Here is a 12,548-nt window from a genome sequence, read left to right as displayed (position 1 = left end):
GTGGGGCTTGAACTCACGAACCGGGAGATCATGACCTGATCAGAACATGAGGTTCTGTTTCCAAAAAAGAATTCAGTATATACATATTTGAATATATGAATTTAAACATACATACACATAGTAAATAATGATAGGTGGCATTACTTAAGCTTTAAACCTTAGTTTTTATATTTTTTAATTTTTTCCCCTCTTTTGTAAGTAATCTCTACTCCCAACTTGGGGTTCCAACTCCCAACCCCGAGATCAAGAGTCCCATGCTCGGGACACCTGGGTGGCTCAGTCGGTTGAATGTCAGACTCTTGATTTTGGCTCAGGGCATGATCTCACAGTTGGTGAGTTTGAGCCCCACATCGGACTTCTCTGTCTCCCTCTCTCTCTCTCTGCTCCTCCCTGCTCGCTATCTCTCTCTCTCAAAATAAATAAACATTTAAAAAAAAGAGTTGCATGTTCTGACTGAGCCAGCCAGGCACCCCTAAGCCTTAGTTTTTAAAATATAATTACTCTTAAGACATTGTTGATTTTTACCATCATGATTTAAATGTTATAACCCAATGCCCAGAGCTTGGTTTCTTTTCTTTTTCTTTTTCTTTTTTTTTTTCTTTTTTTTTTTTTTTTTACATTTTTTTAATGTTTACTTTTGAAAGAGACGGAGTGTGAGTGGGTAAGGGGCAGAGAGAGGGAGACACAGGATCTGAAGCAGGCTTGAGGCTCTCAGCTGTCAGCACAGAGCCCGATGCTGGGCTCAAACTCATGAACCGTGAGATCATGACCTGAGCCGAAGTCGGACGGTTAACTGACTGAGCCACCCAGATGCCCCTCTACTTCTTTTAACGCTACTTTCCAATGGAAGGAACCAGGGCTTTTTGGAAAAACAGCAGATTACAAGGCTAGGGCAGGAAAGGTACAAGATGAGCCTTGGAGTATCTTGTGGTGCCAGAAATTAAGGAAGTGCTCAAAGAACGATGGGGAAGTAACCACAAAGATACAGGAGCCAACATGGAGGGACTCCCAACAGCCAAATTTGAAGCAATTTGGGCAACAAAGTAATTAATGCTACTAGTGGATCATTACGTATAGGATAAAATTCCTGAGTCCGTTGTGATTTAAATAATTTAAAAAACAATGAATAGGGAGAAAGAAAAGTTCTTTATTATAGTAGCATTCCAACTAATATGTGAAGAAGGAATGATGTTCATGGAAAAAAAATCAACATTCGAGAAACACCCCAGTAATAATTGTTTCAGTGAACAATCACCAATGCATGTTAGAATTAGTCAGTGAAAGTTTGATGAGGAACAGAATATTTACATAGTCTCAAAGTATGTGGAGTTTCTGGCCCCAAATGGAACACCTGAAATTCAGACAAACCCAGATTGCGGGAGATTCTGCAGAATAACTAGCCAGTGTCCTTCAAAAATGTGGTCATAACAGACTGAGGAACAGTTCTGGAGTAAAGGAGATTAAGGAGATTTAAGGAAATGCATGTGTGCTCCTGGATCAGATCTTGGTCCAGAAAAGAACATTAATGGGACAATTGATGACGTTTAAATAAGGATTCCAGATTAGTTAAAAATGTTACGTCAGTGTTAATTTCCTGCTTTTGATCATTGTACCGGATGTGGTTATGTTGAATGTTAACACTGGGGAAGGGTATATACGTCTTGCTCTACTTACAATGGGCTTATGCCCTGATAAGTTGAAAATATTGGATATAAAAAATGCATTTACTACACCTAACCTATCAAACATCACAGCTTAGCCTAGCCTAGCCTACCTTAACTGTGCTCCAAACACTTACATGAGCCTATAGTTGGGCAAAATCATCTAATGCAAAGCCTATTTTATAATAAAGTGTTGAATATCTCGTGTAATGTGTTGAATACTGTACTGAAAGTGAAAGATGGTCATATGGGTGCAGAATGCTTGTCAGTGTATGGGTTGTTTACCCTCGTGATCGCGTGGCTCACTGGGAGCTGTGGCTCGCTGCCACTGTCCAGCATCACGAGAGAGGGCCATACAGTACGTCACTAGCCTGGGAAAAGATTGAAATCCAAAATTCCAAGTATAGTTTCTACTGAATGTGTATCACTTTTTCACCATCATAAACCTGAAAATTTGTAAGTTGAACCATTGTAAGTCAGGAACCATCTGGACTGAGAAGTTTGAGAGAGAAAACTAGAGAGGTAGGACAATCAGGAGGGTGTTGTCCCAGAAGCCAAAGGAATAGAGTCAAAAAGAACACAGTGATAGGGGCACCTGGGTGGCTGGGTGGGTTAAGCATCCAACTCTTGATTTCAGCTCAGGGCATGATCTCACAGTTCGTGGGTTCAAGCCCCACGTTGGGCTCTGTGCTGACAGCTCAGAGCCTGCTTGGGATTCTCTCCCTCTCTCAACGCCCCTCCCCCACTTGCTCTCTCCCTCTCTCTCTCAAAATAAATAAATAAACATTAAAGAATAAGAGAACACAGTGGTAAATACATCAAATGCAACAGGGAGAACACTTATAGAAGGTCAAAAATAGTGTCCATTGGGAGCCTGGGTGGCTCAATCAGTTAAGTTTCTGACTCTTGATCTCAGCTCAGGTCTTGATCTCAGGGTCGTGAGTTCAAGCCCTGTGATGGGCTCCGCACTGGGCATGAAGCCTACTTAAAAAATAAAAGAAATCTTTGGGGCACCTGGGTAGCTCAGTAGGTTAAACGTCAGACTTGAGCTCAGGTCATGATCTCACGGATCATAAAAATAAATAAATAAACTTAAAAAAAAAATAAGCTAGGGCTGTAACCAAACAATGTTTGTTTGTTTATTTATTTATTTATATTTATATTTTTAATTATTTTTATTTTATTTTATTTTATTTTTTTAATTTAATTTTTTATTTTTTTTTATTTTTTATTTTTTATTTTTTTAAATTTTTTTTCCAACGTTTATTTATTTTTGGGACAGAGAGAGACAGAGCATGAATGGGGGAGGGGCAGAGAGAGAGGGAGACACAGAATCGGAAACAGGCTCCAGGCTCTGAGCCATCAGCCCAGAGCCTGACGCGGGGCTCGAACTCACAGACTGCGAGATCGTGACCTGGCTGAAGTCGGACGCTTAACCGACTGCGCCACCCAGGCGCCCCAAATTTTTTATTTTTTAAAATTTACATCCAAATTAGTTAGCATCTAGTGCAACAATGATTTCAGGAGTAGATTCCTTAGTGCCCCTCACCCATTTAGCCCAGCCCCCCTCCCACCACCCCTCCAGTAACCCTCAGTTTGTTCTCCATACTTATGAGTCTCTTCTGTTTTGTCCCTCTCCCTGTTTTTATATTATTTTTGCTTCCCTTCCCTTATGTTCATCTGTTTTGTCTCTTCAAGTCCTCCTATGAGTGAAGTCATATGATTTCTGTCTTTCTCTGACTGACTAATTTCACTTAGCATAATACCCTCCAGTTCCATCCACGTGGTTGCAAATGGCAAGATTTCATTCTTTTTGATTACCGAGTAATACTCCGTTTTATTTATCTATGTCTATCTATATCTATATTTTTTTCTGTCTCTATATACATATATATATATATATATACATATATACCACATCTTCTTTATCCATTCATCCATTGATGGACATTTGGGCTCTTTCTATACTTTGGCTATTGTTGATAGTGCTGATATAAACATGGGGGCACATGTGTCCCTTTGAAACAGCACCCCTGTATCCCTTGGATAAATGCCTAGTAGTGCAATTGCTGGGTCGGAGGGTAGTTCTATTTTTAGTTTTTTGAGGAACCTCCATGCTGTTTTCCAGAGTTGCTGCACCAGCTTGCATTCCCACCAACAGTGCGAAAGAGATCCTGTTTCTCTGCATCCTCGCCAACATCTGTTGTTGCCTGAGTTGTGAATGTTAGCCATTCTGACAGGTGTAAGTAAGGTGGTCTCTCATTGTGGTTTTGATTTGTATTTCCCTGATGATGAGTGATGTTGAGTATTTTTTCATGTGTCGGTTGGCCATCTGGATGTCTTCCTTGGAGAAGTGTCTATTCATGTCTTTTTGCCCATTTCTTCACTGGATTATTTGTTTTTTGGGCGTTGAGTTTGATAAGTTCTTTATAGATTTTGGACACTAACCCTTTATCTGATATGTCGTTTGCAAATATCTTCTCCCATTCTGTCGGTTGCCTTTTAGTTTTGCTGATTGTTTCCTTCACTGTGCAGAAGCTTTTTATTTTGTTGAGGTCCCAGTAGTTCATTTTTGCTTTTGTTTCCCTTGCCTCTGGAGACATGTTGAGTAAGAAGTTGCTGCGGCCAAGATCAAAGAGGTTTTTGCCTGCTTTCTCCTCAGGGATTTTGATGGCTTCCTATCTTTACATTTAGGTCTTTCCTCCATTTTGAGTTTATTTTTGTGTCTGGTGTAAGAAAGTGGTCCAGGTTCATTCTTCTGCATGTCACTGTCCAGTTTTCCCAGCACCACTTGCTGAAGAGACTGTCTCTATTCCATTGGATATTCTTTCCTGCTTTGTCAAAGATGAGTTGGCCATACGTTTGTGGGTCCACTTCTGGGTTCTCTGTTCTGTTCCATTGATCTGAGTGTCTGTTCTTGTGCCAGTACCATACTGTCTTGATGGTTACAGCTTTGTAGTATAGCTTGAAGTCTGGGATTGTGATGCCTCCTGCTTTGGTTTTCTTTTTCAAGATTGCTTTGGCTATTTGGGGTCTTTTCTGGTTCCATACAAATTTATTTATTTATTTATGTATTTATTTATTTATGGTTTTATTTTTAATTTTTTAAAAATATAATTTATTGCCAAATTGGTTTCCATACAACACCCAGTGCTCATCCCAACAAGTGCCTTCCTCCATGCCCATCACACACTTTCCCCTCTCCCTCCGCCCCCCCCCCCCCCCAGCAACCCTCAGTTTGTTCTCAGTCCTTAAGAGTCTCTTATGGGGGCGCCTGGGTGGCGCAGTCGGTTAAGCGTCCGATTTCAGCCAGGTCACGATCTCGCGGTCCGTGAGTTCGAGCCATCGGGCTCTGGGCTGATGGCTCAGAGCCTGGAGCCTGTTTCCGATTCTGTGTCTCCCTCTCTCTCTGCCCCTCCCCCGTTCATGCTCTGTCTCTCTCTGTCCCAAAAATAAATAAACGTTGACAAAAAAAAAAAGAGTCTCTTATGGTTTGGCTCCCTCCCTCTCTGTAACTTTTTTCCCCCTTCCCCTTTCCCATGGTCTTCTGTTAAGTTTCTCATATTTATTTATTTTTGAGAAAGAGAGAGCAAGCAGGGGTAGGGTAGAGAGAGAGAGGGAGACGGGATCCAGAGCGGGTTTTGTCACCCAGGTGCCCCCCAAAAAACTTTTTTAATTAAAGTTTATTTTTAAAAACCATAAGGAAGCAGAAAGCAACTTCCATTAGCCGTGTGGGATTTTGAAAGCTCTAGAAATTAGTCTTATATAAAAAACTATTTGCAGTAATATCAGAAGGCTATAAAAGGTGTAAGACAAGGGCAGACGGCCTTATGCCCTGAAAATAGTTTGTCATTAAGAAAACCCTGATATAGACATAGAACATTAGAATGACGATTTAATGGGGGAAACTCTGGGTGATTGGTGGCTGACAATTTTCAGATGAATAGATACAGCATTTTTTTTTTAATTTTTTTTTTCAACGTTTATTCATTTTGGGGACAGAGAGAGACAGAGCATGAACGGGGGAGGGGCAGAGAGAGAGGGAGACACAGAATCGGAAGCAGGCTCCAGGCTCCGAGCCATCAGCCCAGAGCCTGACGCGGGGCTCGAACTCACGGACCGCGAGATTGTGACCTGGCTGAAGTCGGAGGCTTAACTGACTGCGCCACCCAGGCGCCCCAGATACAGCATTTTAAAAGAACTAAGGAAGAATACGTTGGTCTTATAATAGCACCTGGCCTTACTTGTTATAAACTCATTTCTGTGTTCCAACTAAAGCCATCATACATGACTTACAATAGCACTTAACTTGCTATAGACAGTCCTGTCATAAAATGTATTAAAACAAACATTTTTTGGGTGACTGGGTGGCTCAGTTAGTTAAGTGTCTGACTCTTGATTTCGGCTCAGGTCACGATCTTGTGGTTCATGAGTTTGAGCCAGCTGATGATGTGGAGCCTGTTTGGGATTCTCTCTCTCTCTCTCTCTCTCTCTCTGGCTCTCCCCCGTTCGCTCTTTCTCTCTCTCTCTCAAAATAAAAAAATAAACTTTAAAAAAAAACACAAATTTTTCTAAGAACCTCATGGACATTTTTCTGAGAACCTGAGATGTGGCATTAAGAGAGGACTTTAGGGGCGCCTGGGTTGCTCAGTTGGTTGAGCGTTGGACTCCTGATTTTGGCTCAGGCCATGATCTCAAGGGCTGTGGGACTGAGCCCCACATCGGGCTCTGCTCTGATTGTGGAGCCTGCTTGGGATTCTCTCTCTCTCTCCTTCTGCCACTCCCCTGGGCTCACCCTCTCTCTCTTTAAAAAATAATAAATACTAAATAAAAAAGAGAGGGCTTTAAACATGTTCATTCGCTCATTCATTCATTGATTCAGTTATTCATTTACTTATTTATTTTTAGGATAGGAGAAACTTGAGTCTGTGTACTATGGGAGAATAAAAGTAGCTATCTGACAGACAGGTACCAGAGGCGATGGATCGCAGGGTGTACCTGGATCTGCCAGAGGAGGGACTCCTCACCTCTGGGCCCGGAGGAGAGAGAGGACACAGCATAGACGTGGATGGACGGGACTGACGTGTTGCATCCTTGTTTCATTCACTCTCTTCGTAAGTTAATGGGTTGAGTCTATCCTTCGAGAATGAAGATGATGAAGTTGAATGGGGACAGACGTACAGAACGTGACTGAGGGGGACATGACGGGGGGCAGACCAAGATCTTGGAAAGGATTGTGGAGGGGTGTTTAGGGCCTAGTTGAGACCCGGGCCCACGAATGTATAGAGGAACCAATCTCCGTGGTTGTGGGATTTTCTCTAGCCGCACTCTGCAGCCTAGCGGGGGTAGATCAGACAGGCTGGGGGGTGGAGCCAAGATGTGGCTTTGCCGTCCTGGCAGAGCAGAATTAGGAGGGTGCAAAGGACTCCACACTGAAGGTGGGATCCACACTGAAGTGGGAAGTAAGGGAAGGCGGGAGCGGAGTGGTAGACGGGAGACTTGGAGGTCTCCCGATGACTGTGAAGCACAATTATGCCAGGCAGGGTGGCCAGGGACAAATAGGGACGAAGGAAATTGTGGTCGGAGATTGGGATACTGCAGTGAAGAGCCGCCAGCAACAGCGTTGGAAGGCGTTCCCCCTGCCTGGCCCTGCACCGCTGCAGGGGGCTCTATGCTCCCATGTGCCGGGGACCACTAACCCAGCATCTTGTCCAATGTAAAGTTTTGAAAAATGTTTATTTATTTTGAGAGAGAGAGAGAGAGAGTGAGCGAGCACGAGCAGGGGAGGGGGAGAGGGACAGCGTGCCAAGCAGGCTCCGTGCTCAGCGTGGAGCCCTAGGTGGGGCTCGATCCCACGACCCTGGGATCACAACCTGAGCCAAAATCAAGAGTCGGACGCTCAGTGGACCGAGCCGCCCAGCTGCCCCGTGTCTTGTCCGATTTAGCGGTTGTCCCGGAGTTTGCATTTTCCCACCAGGAGGAAGTATTAACAACTAAATTGATATAAGCAAGCCAGATGGGTCTACAGGACCACCACTGTTTAATTCCAGCTTCTGCCTTGGTCTCGTCTGCTGGCTTGTGCGAGGCCTGTACAGAGAAACAAATTCTCACTTTGACACAGAGTTAAACGTAAACAGCAACCGGTGATAACCCTTCTCCCTTTTTCTTTTTCTTTTTTTTAATTCTTTTTCTTTTATTTATTTTGAGAGAGAGAGAGAGAGAGACAGAAAATGCAAGCGGGAGAGGGGTAGAGAGAGAGGGAGAGGGAGAGAATCCCAAGCAGGCACATGTTCAGCGCAGAGCCCAAAGCGGGGCTCAAACCCACAAACTGTGACATCATGACCTGAGCCGAAGTTGGACGCTTAACCAGCCGGGCCACCCGGGTGCCCCCCTTCTCCCTCTTTCTAATCTTTTCCAAATACAACGTAACCCTGTCAAGGACAGTGTGCTGGGTATTCACTGATAACGAAGCAAGTGCACTCAGATATTAGACAACCGACTCATTCTTGTCCCATGCGGGGATGGGGAGGGGGGAGTATTCACCATTGTGCCCCTTGCTGGACACACACAGCAGGGTGTGCCGGCCAGCTGTGCCCATGCCAAAGCCTACGAGATACAGGAAGCTGCCAGGCCACGAGTTGGTAGGCCCGTGGATGTAGGAAATTACACCTTCACGTGTACATAAAATATGTTTAGGAAACGGAGGCTGAGGGGTCCTGCCGTACAACGAGTAGTCTGAATGGTCTTCGTTCAACGGTTATGTCATTCGTTACGTGGTGCAAATCTACAACCCGTTATGTTTTTAAATTTTGCAATCCACCCTTTCAGCATGAGTTCAGAAACTAAAGTGCTTAGTTAATGTGCAATTAAATACCATATTTGTTACTCAAGAAAATTGATCATGAATGTGTAACACGAACAAAGCACTTGTCCACGTTTATCACCTACATCGATGTCACTGACCCCTTGAAAACCAGAAGACATAAATCTGCAGAAACGGCGTCAGCATCTACCTCAAAGGTTTGTACTTATTTTAAGAAGACTGTGCTCAAAGATGAGGATTTCAGGGGATGCAGCTGCCGAGAGGGTATTTATCTATTGCTCTGTGAACTTGTTTTGATCCAATGACTTCTCTGCAAAATTCACTTGCTCGTTTCGATTTCAGGTTTCCTTGTACATGACAAAGAGTGAACCAATAAATAGCTTTAAATGAGGAGCTCTGTTAGCAGAAGGACTTCACAGTTAAATGATGCCACTTATGTGATGTCATCTATATCATTAGATGCTTCAAATAGAAAATGAGTTGAATTAGGGTTCTCCAGAGAAAGAGAACTAATGGGATGGGTGTGTGTATGAGAGAGAGAAAGAAAGAAAGAGAGAGAGAGAGAGAGAGAGAGAGAGAGAGAGAGAGAGATTTATTTTAAGCAATTGGCTCACACGATTGTGGAGGCTTCTTCCCAAGTCCAAATTCTGGTGGGGTAGGCCAGCAGGCGGGGCAACTCAGGGAGGAGTTGCTGTTCTGGTCCAAATACAGTCTGCTGTATGATTGCATGAGGCCCACCCACATCGTGGAAGGTAATCTGCTCTACTCATTTAAAATGATTTAAATGTTAATCTTCTCCAAAAACCACCTTCCCCGAAACTTCCAGAATAATGTTTGTCCAGCTATCTGGGCACCGTGGCCCAGCCAAGTTGACACATAAAATTAACCGTCACGTTAATGAATTCCAATACTTCTTCACTATTGCATCCAGCTCATGGAATCAAAGCAAAGCTTACAGAAATTTATTCTGATGAGGGGGAACTATACAAGGTTATTGAGAAAGCTACTGTAAATTCAGTTTAAACATTCAACATTTATGGGGCACCTGGGTGGCTCAGTAGGTTAAGCATCCGATTTCGGCTCAGGTCATGGTCTCACGGTTCATGGGTTCAAGCCCTGCGTCGGGCTCTGTGCTGACAGCTCAGAGCCTGGAGCCCGCTTCAGATTCTGTGTCTCCCTCTCTCTCTCTGACCCTTTCCCGCTCACACTCTGTGTGTGTGTCTCTCTCTCAAAAATAAATAAATAAAATAAACATAAAAAAATAAAAAAAATTCAACATTTAGGGTGAGTATTTTGGTGGTGATTATTTTTTTCATAGAAATACAAATTTGGTGGAGAAAAAAAGACAAAATTATTTTGTCTCTATGAAAGTTTTATTTTCTGTAATAATGAGTAACAATTATTATTTTCTTGACTTCTTTTTTGGTTTCAAGACTATTATAATTTTATTTTATTTTTTATTTTTGAAGACAATTATAATTTTAAAATAACACATTTTGATTTAAAATTTTTTTTTCAACGTTTATTTATTTTTGGGACAGAGAGAGACAGAGCATGAACGGGGGAGGGGCAGAGAGAGAGGGAGACACAGAATCGGAAACAGGCTCCAGGCTCCGAGCCATCAGCCCAGAGCCCGACGCGGGGCTCGATCTCACGGACCGCGAGATCGTGACCTGGCTGAAGTCGGACGCTTAACCGACTGCGCCACCCAGGCGCCCCCACATTTTGATTTTAAATATATTGTCCAAATTCAGCAAAATATTTCACGTGAACCAGATTTTCACTTACCAAATAAAAGTATCACATCTTACAAATGGCACTGTTTGCTGTTTTAACTTTTTCTTAAGTTTTTTTAATTCATTTTGAGAGAGAGATAGAGAGAGAGAGCACGGGCAGGGGAGGGACAGAGAGAGGGAGACAGGATCTGAAGCGGGCTCTGCACTGACAGCACAGGGCCCGATGTGGGGCGCGAACCCACAGACCATGAGATCATGACCTGAGATGAAGTCAGATGTGCTTGACCAACTGAGCCGCCCACCTGTCCCCGCTGTTTAAAATTTTAAACACTAATAAAAGCTCCAAGTCGTCCTAGAATGACAGGAATGAAATGATAGTACTGTTTCTTTGTCTTTAGAATCACCAGGCTATCACTGTTTAGTTCAAGCCTCTGTGACAATACGGGGGTATGTGCTACCACAGGTGTTGCGGAAAGAAACTGCAAGCCACAAACAAACTGGAAGGGCTCTGAAGTGTTGGGACACCTAATTTAGACACAAATGTGGGTAGTCGAGTCCACATGTCAGGGGCCAAATGTATAACTAGAAGTGCTCTGAATGAACTCTCGGTGGAACGCAGTGTTTGGTAAAAGGATAAGTAATAAACATGTGCTGATATGAACTTCAAAGTCTATGTCCAAAGAAGTGCATTCGTATGTTTACCAAAAGATATGTAAAGATACATACAAAATGTTCATAGCAGCCCTATTTGTAACAAACCAAACCTGGAAACTGCCCACATGCCCATCAACAGGAGAATGGATGTCTTAGAGACTAGAAGGATAAACAGAGTGAAAACTTGGTTAAGGCAAGTTTAAGGCACTTGTTGTGGAAGGAGGGGGGGGGAGTGGGGGTCAGAGAGAGAGGGAGACACCGAATCGGAAGCAGGCTCCAGGCTGTCCGCACAGAGCCTGACACTGGGCTCGAACTCACAAACCATGAGATCATGACCTGAGCTGTGACCTGAGCCAAAGTCCGATGGTTATGGACTGAGCTACCCAGGGGCCCCTGAACTTTTTTTGGAGCAAGGGCTATGCTATGCACTCTTGCGTTATTTTGTTTAATCCTTGCCATGCCCTGTGATGGAGATATTAGCCTCATTTGACATATAAGGAAACTGAGGCACACTGAGGTCAAGGATTCTGCCCAAGGTATAAACTTGGGATTTAAACTCAGATCTTCCTCAATCCAAAGGCCATATGTACCTTTTCCATTATAGTCTGTTTTCTTTCCATGATAGATAGGGAAGGCAGAGAAATTTGGACAGTATGGTGTTCACACACTCATACATTCTAAAATTATAACTGCTACTATTTCTTGAGCACCTACTATGAGGCGAGTACCATGCTAGGTACTTTACATAAATTGTCTTTACAATTCTCATAACCCTTCATAGCAAGAATTATTATTCTCAGTTTTTAGATGAAGAGACTGAGGCTCAGAGAAATTCAATGACTTGACCAGTTTCACAAATCTCTTACCATCACGTATCTCTCGGCAGCCTTAACAGGGGCCACCAACTGTGTGCCAGGCACTATGGTGGGTTCTGGAGTCGTACGAACGCTAGGAATGAACAACTGTTGTTTGCTTACCCGACCTATTTGAGAGTAGGGTAAGATTCCTGTCCCCAGTTCCATACAGGGACTTGTGGAGGCAAAAATAAAGATCAGTAATGGTGACAGTTCCCATTTACTGATTATGCAACGTCCTAGGTACTGTACCACACACACACACACACACACACACACACACACACACACACACACACAGGGATACCATGTCTAATTCTCACAACGATCCTGTTAATACCCTCATTTAACTGAGACGAAAAGAGAGGCTCAGTCAGTCTGATTTGCACAAGGTCACAGAGCAGTTAGGTGTCCCCCGTCCGATTTGCACCCTGACCTGCTGACTCTAGGGCTCTTGGTCTCAACTCTCACACCCAGTTAAAGATGTTTGGTAGAATTAGTAAAACGGAATCCGCAATGCAGTCCAGAGTCTTGGGAAGGGGGCGCCGGGCGACAGAAGCACGTGGTGACGGCAAGCCGAAAAGCCGGCGCCCAGTTTAGGGGCACTAGGAAGAAACCGGGCGGAGGCAGGTGTGGGGAGCCAGGAGCCCTCAGGCTGGGAGACCCAGGGAAAGCTGGACGGAGGCTGCGCACCAGGAGTCTCCGCTCCTTCCGGAGGAAAATTCCCACCTCCGGCGCGTGGAAACCCGCAGGCGCCGGCAGAGGCGCCCGGGCGGTCTGTGGGCGGAGCCTCGGGGGCGGGCGGGGCCGGTTTTGCCTT

The sequence above is a fragment of the Herpailurus yagouaroundi genome, unplaced genomic scaffold, assembly GCF_014898765.1.
Source record: "Herpailurus yagouaroundi ecotype Mexico unplaced genomic scaffold, PumYag 67681, whole genome shotgun sequence".
NCBI classification, from domain to species: Eukaryota; Metazoa; Chordata; class Mammalia; order Carnivora; family Felidae; genus Herpailurus; species Herpailurus yagouaroundi.
Note: the sequence above shows the minus strand (reverse complement) of the source record.